Source organism: Gastrolobium bilobum, unplaced genomic scaffold (assembly GCF_033153095.1).
Source record: "Gastrolobium bilobum isolate Gb01-03AN ecotype WA unplaced genomic scaffold, APGP_CSIRO_Gbil_v1 utg8376, whole genome shotgun sequence".
In the NCBI taxonomy this organism is placed as follows: domain Eukaryota; kingdom Viridiplantae; phylum Streptophyta; class Magnoliopsida; order Fabales; family Fabaceae; genus Gastrolobium; species Gastrolobium bilobum.
In genome coordinates this window covers 167,816-174,809 of record NW_026896423.1, presented here as the reverse complement: position 1 = coordinate 174,809, position 6,994 = coordinate 167,816, and the positions used below count along the sequence as shown (strand labels likewise).

Genomic DNA, 6,994 nt, shown 5'->3' with positions numbered 1-6,994 from the left:
GTAGCATTTGTTCATTCTGGGCTAAGAGTGCATCATAGCCTTCAAGCTTCATGATCTCTGATCTTCTTGGTGCAACTTGAGCAGGAGCATTGTCAAATTCTTGAGATGCTAGTGATTCCAACAATTCAATTGCTTCCTCAGGAGTTTTTGTTTTTAATGAGCCTCCTGAATCGGCATTTACCAATGTTCTTGTGTTGGCTGTCATCCCTTGGAAAAAGATTCTTGCCTTCTTCCATGCTTCAATTCCGTGTTGAGGACACTTCCGGAGTAATCCTTTGAATCGTGTCCAAGCTTCATACAAAGATTCACTTTCTTTTTGTTCAAAAGTTGTGATCTCCGCCTTGAGCCTAGCCATCTTTGAAGCTGAGAAAAATCTGGCCAAGAATTTCGCGGCTAAGTCATCCCAACTGGTTATGCTTCCTTCAGGTTGAGACTGCAACCAATCTCTTGCTTCATCTTTCAGTGAGCATGGGAATAGCCTGAGCAATATAGCATCACGAGAAACTCCATTTACTTTGTAAAGCAAAAAGTCATCAAGATGACAATAGGAGTTCTCTGTGTTTCCTCCAGCGAACTGTTCTTTTTGAATCAGTTGCAGTAATGCCGGCTTCAGTTCAAAGTTGTTAGCCTCTATATTGGGTCTAACAATGCTCGCTGTCTGTGGAGCTCAAGCTGGGGTCATGTAATCCCCCAATGTCCTTTGAACAATTTGATTGTTGTTTTCTGCCATTGGTTCCTCCCTAGGTTCCTCTTTTGGTATTTCCTTTGTCTCCGTAGAAGTTGATGTTATTTTTGTTTCTTTCGCTTTCTTTGCTTTTGCGTCTTTCCTAAGTTTCCTCTCTGTCTTTTCTATCTCAGGATCAAACTGCAAGAGTCGCGGGTTAGAAGTACCTCGCATAAACTAAGAGTTGAAAAGATGTGCAGAAAAATAAGAAACACAAGACAAAAAATTAAAGAAATTAATGCAGAAAATTAAATATGCAGAATATTTGGATGCAGAAAATGTTTTTATGATATGCTTAAAGTGCAGAAAAATAAAAGTCCAATCTAAAATTTAATTAGTTATTTCTAATGTTGAAGAATTTGATCCCCGGCAACGGCGCCAAAAACTTGATAGCGACTCGGCAAGTGCACCGATCGTGAAAGTAATAAAATGTACTGAGTACGAGATCGTTCCCACGAGGATCAGAATTTCAAGCACTAGTTCGCTAATTGCATTTTAGTTGGACAATCAAAGGTTTGTTTTGAGAGACTTTAGATGAAGAGAGTTGTGATTCAAGGAACTTAAAATTAAAAACAAGTAAAGGCATGCAATATGAAAATTCAGAATTAAAAGAATGAGTGAAGATGATGTTTGATTAAGATTTAAAACAAGCGTAGTTAAGGTTTCGACTTCCCCCAATATTCTCAATATGTTATGAATTAAATGACCAAGAATTCGTTTCTTAATATATTGCCAATCAATTCTACCTGAGTTAATTACAGCTCAATTCCTTGTTACCATAAATCTATGTAATCTTGAAAGAACTCTAGTTCTCCGATTATTCCCCAAGAAAACATACATTAAGATCAAGAATTACAAGATTGCATAATTACCCTATGTCTATTCATATTCCTATTCCTAGATCACAAGGATTATGATAAATTATCAAGTCAAGGTTCATGCACCAACATCCCTATTGTCATACAATTCCCCAAAATCATTCTATAAGGAACAAACTCATAAAAAGCATTAAAAACAGATAATTTATTCAATTATAAAAAGAACAGGATTCGGAGATAATTTAATTCATAAACATAAAAATTCAATTGGGTTCCATCTACCCTTAACTACATAAAAGACTACTCTAGCATACTGAATTGAAAAGAAATAATAAAGAAAAGAGAACCCCAAGCCTCCATTGGTGTGATGTTGACTTGGTTTCTCAGTGTTCCAGCGCTCCGCAACAAGATTCCTCCTTCAAGCTTGGTGTAATGCTCTGGAATTGTGAATTGGTGTTTTGGTTCTGACCCCAAGCTCCTTATTTATAACCATAAGAGTTGTATCCGTCATTAAATCTCCCAATGAATCTATATCAGATTTGTATTTGATTTTATAATTGCTTCCTTTTACGTTTAATATCTTGTAGATTGGTGAGAGATTTTTGACTTTGAATCCCTTTATAATCTTCATTCAATATGCTCTTGAATCATCTTTGATATGTTTCCTCTTTTGGTTCCGGATGTCACAATCTCAAATCTTCATTAAATCTCAGCGGAATCTTGCCAAATCTTGCTGTCTGGAACGCACTTGGGCTCTTAAGCGCGCTGTTGGGAGCTTGAGCGTCCTAACTTGCTTAAAATTGTTATTTTTGTCTGCCTTAGCGCGCTCGAGGGTGATCCTGGGTGCTCGAGTGTGCTACTCGAGAGTGAAATCTTGTCATCCTGGGCGCTTGAGCGGGCTAATGGGCGCTTGAGCGCCCTAACTTGTCCAGTTTGGTTGTTCTTCCTGCCTTAGCGCGCTTGAGCGTCCTCTTGTGCGCTTGAGCGTGCTATTCTGGACCTTGAATTGTAATATTTTAGCTTCCTTTGGTCCATATTGAGCTGCTACTTCTCCGTCATGATTTCTTTAGCACTTTTAGCACCATTTCTTGAGGTTTTACCTTCAAAATGCAAATATTATCAACACATCAGCTCAATTTCCTATCTTATGCCTTAATTGTATTAAAACCTTGAATTCCATGCATTCTACTACATAATTCTTATATAATTTAGCCTAAAAACATGGAAAACCAAGGGTTTGTCATGCACCCAAAGACAAAAGCGATGTTGTGTGCTTCCATTGTGGCAAGAATGGCCATTGAAAGAGGAATTGTCTAGACTACCTGAAGAGTGTGAAGGACAAGAAGCATGGTGATGCTTCTATCTCAGGTATTTACATGATTGAGATAAATTATTTTTGTGCTAATCCGACTTCATGGGTATTGGATACCGGTTGTGGTTCTCATATCTGCAATGTGTTGCAGGTGCTTAAGAGCCCTAGAATATTGGAGAAGAACGAGGTGGACCTCCGTGTTGGTAATGGAGCAAAAGTTGCTGCTTATGCTGTTGGAGATACCGACCTCATTTTGCCTACGGGCCCTTTATTGCATTTGAATAATTGTCTTTATGTTCCTAGCATTTCTAGAAACATTATTTCTATTTCTTGTTTAGAACAAGATGGTTTTGCTTTCACTATTAGGGATTGTAACATCCCGAGCGCTGACGAGGGCGGGGAGTGATCGCCGGTGAGAAAGGGCATGGACAAGGAGCGGCTCCTAGCAGGCTTCTAGGGACGGGGGTACATGAATGAATCGAATCAACACCCGAAAGAGAGGGATTCCAGAGATTGTGCTGGTATGGGACGGTACAGTTGGGAATGGCTTATAAGAATTAATCGGTACTACCTATACTAACAAGATGCATCTACTTTTCGGTAGCCCGGAACGGAAGAACTTCATAGTTAAGTGTGCTTGACTTGGGGCAATTCTAGGATCGGTGACCTCCTGGGAAGTTTTCCCGGGAAGTGTACGAGTGAGGACAAAGCACGCTAAAAAGTCTCGTGTTAGTGTGTGGGGATAGTCGTTAAGCCTTGCAAGTTGCTAGGCGTTACAAGGATGGTACATTTTCTATCATTTCGAATGATATTGTTTTTGGTACTGCTTCTTTAATAAATGGCTTATATGTTTTGGAAATGGGAACTGAAGTGCTCAATGTAGATGTGAAATGACCTAGGACAGATAATCAATCTTATCTTTGGCAATGTAGACTAGGGCACATAAACGAAACAAGATTGTCTATGATGCATGCAAATGGATACCTAGATTCTATAGATTTGGAATCATATGGACAATGTGAATCTTGTCTAGCTGGGAAAATGACTCGTTACAAGCCCAAAGGGCTTGAGAGTCATAAGGCTAGTGAGTAGAACCCATTCACTCTAATGTATGTGGCCCAATGTCTATAGAGGCTAAAGGAGGATACTCCTATTTCATTACCTTTACAGATGATAAATCAAGATTTGGGTATGTGTACCTAATGAGATATAAATCTGAAGCCTTTGAAAAATTCAAAGAGTTTAGGAATGAAATAGAGAAGCAGCGTGGCAAGATGATTAAGACATTGCGATCAGATCGTGATGGTGAATATCTGAGCCATGAGTTTCAGGATTATCTGAGAGAAAATGGAATTCTCTCGCAATTTACTGCACCTTACACACCACACCAAAATGGTGTCTCCGAAAGGAGAAACAGGACCTTGTTAGACATGGTCAGGTCTATGATGAGTGAGACTCAACTTCCGAAATTGTTTTGGGGATATGCCTTAGACACGGCGGCAAACCTTCTAAATAGAGTACCGTCTAAATCTGTTCAGACCACACCATATGAGATATGGAATGGTAAGAGACCCAACCTGAGTTACCTCAGGGTATGGGGATCGCTAGCATATGTCAAAGAGTTGGCATCAGAAAAGCTTAGTGCTAAGAGTACTAAATGTCTATTTGTGGGGTATCCCAAAGGTACTAAGGGATACTATTTTTACTCCATGGATGAACACAAGGTGTTTGTGTCCAAGAATGCTGAGTTCCTTGAGAAGGATTTGATCTCTCAAGGAGCCAGTGGGAGTAAGATTGATCTTGAAGAAGTTCAAGGACCAACAGAACAGATTGAGGAACCCGAGTCTGCTCCGCAGGAGACGTTCTCCAATGGAGAAGTAAACACACAACTCCGTAGGTCTACTAGGGTCATCTATCCACCTGAGAGGTATGGGCTTGTGATTGAGAATCAACAAACCGTCGAGGATGATGAACCTAGTAACTATGAGGAGGCGGTCAAGGATGTTAACTCCTCTAAATGGCTTGAAGCCATGGAATCTGAAATAGATTCGATGCATCAAAACAAGATATGGACCTTGGTTCCTAAACCGCAAGGAATAGTTCCTATCGGTAATAAATGGGTCTTTAAAAGAAAGACTGATGCAAATGGCAACGTTCAAACCTACAAAGATAGGTTGGTTGCGAAAGGATATCGTCAAAGTCAAGGAGTTGGAATATTCGTTTTGATGAAGTCGTTAGGAGTAACGATTTCATCAAGAACGAGGATGAACCTTGTGTTTACAAGAAGGTTAGTGGTCGTTTTCTTGGTACTTTATGTAGATGACATATTATTTATAGGAAATGACATCCCCACATTACAAACAACGAAAGACTGGCTTTCAAAAAGCTTCACCATGAAGGATTTGGGAGAAGCGGCCTTTATACTTGGTATAAAGATCTATGGAGATAGATCCAGGAGGCTGTGGGTTTATCTCAATCCACGTATATTGACAAGATGCTAAAGAGGTTTAGCATTGAAGGGTCGAAAAATGGTTTTCTTCCCGTCAGTCATAGGGTACATCTTTCCAACGCTATGTGTCCTAAGTCACAGCCTGAGAAGGATCGCATGAGTGGAATTCCATACGCTTCGGCTATTGGATCCATCATATATGCAATGATATGTACGAGACCAGATGTCTCATATGCTTTGAGCAGATACCAGTCAGACCCTCGAGAAGGTCACTGGACAGCAGTCAAGACCATCCTTAAGTACTTAAGAAGAACTAAGGATGCGTTTCTAATCTATGGTGGGGTTGATGAGCTTTCAGTGAAATGGTTCACTGATGCCAGCTTTCAGAGTGACAAAGATGACTGCAAGTCAAAATCAGAGTTCGTATTCACCTTAAATGGTGGGGTAGTATCTTGGAAGAATTCCAAGCATGAGACTACAGCAGATTCAACGACAGAAGCTGAATATATAGCTGCTTCAGAAGCGGCTAAGGAGGCCGTGTGGATCAAGAAGTTCATATATGAACTAAGGGTGGTTCCAAGCGTGGATGAGCCCATACAGTTGCTTTGCGACAACACTGGAGCCATTACGCAGTCAAAGGAACCTAGGTCTCATCAAAGATCTAAGCACGCGCTCCGCAGATATCACCTGATTAGAGTAATCATTGATAGGATGGATGTAAAGATGAATTATGTTCCCACAGATGATAACCTAGCTGATTCTCTGACAAAGGCTGTTTCTCAGAGAAAACATGGTAGTCATTATGAGGCTTTGGGTATAAGACTTAGGTCAGATTGGCTCTAGGCCAAGTGGGAGCTTGTTAGTATGTGGATGTCCTAAAGACAATCTTTTGATTAGATTAGGACATATGTGGACCTTTTTATATTGTCGCAAATAAATAATAAGCACTCTTTATCCTGTTTCATATTTTGTCTCACTATTATTGTTAATATATTATATGAGTAACTGGATAAACCCCTTGGAATAAAATAGGTATCTATTGAGTATCTGTGATGAGATCACAATCATGAGGATTTAAGGATACCAGATGTTTATTCCTAATTTTATGTTCCTAGTCTAGAGACACTGAGAATGGGGATCAGTAATCTCGGGTAAGACTAGCACGACTTATCTACTTGTATTCGGATACAAGGTAAATACCTCATGAGCTACAGATATAGAGATTTCTTAGCTAAAGTCGTGGGTGGACCTATAAGTGTATAGCTCGCACTGAACAGACCCACAAAGAGACTCTATGATGAAATCTTACAAAAGTATCATTAGAGCAATCTCTTAATATTTGGGTATGTCTTTCCTTAGACCATAAGTTGTCACCTAGACTGTGTTCTAGAAGGCATGTTTTGATTATATACCTCGTCTGCCTAAAACATAGAGACTCATAAGTATACTTTTGGGCATGTCCTGAAAGAGCACAGGCCTAGGGTGATAAGCTGAAGGAATTCGTCAAATCTCTGTAAGGGATTAGGTTATCTGTAAACCGGAGAAATTGGGATGACATTTACAAGACTCGGGAATCTATGCATAGTAAAAGAGATCATGAGATGATCTGCCTTTAGAGTCAGTAAATTGAAGATTCCCTATTTTGAATTAAAGCTTACCCTAAACCGCAAGGGTTGATACGTAACCGCACC

General features: G+C 39.8%; 1 non-coding gene across 1 annotated transcript; it reads left to right on the top strand.

The window, feature by feature from the left end:
- The first annotated feature begins 242 nt into the window (after positions 1 to 242).
- Positions 243 to 349, top strand: LOC133299671 (small nucleolar RNA R71). Its single transcript, XR_009749962.1, has one exon. It is a non-coding gene; the product is annotated as a small nucleolar RNA R71 (small nucleolar RNA).
- Positions 350 to 6,994: the final 6,645 nt, after the last annotated feature.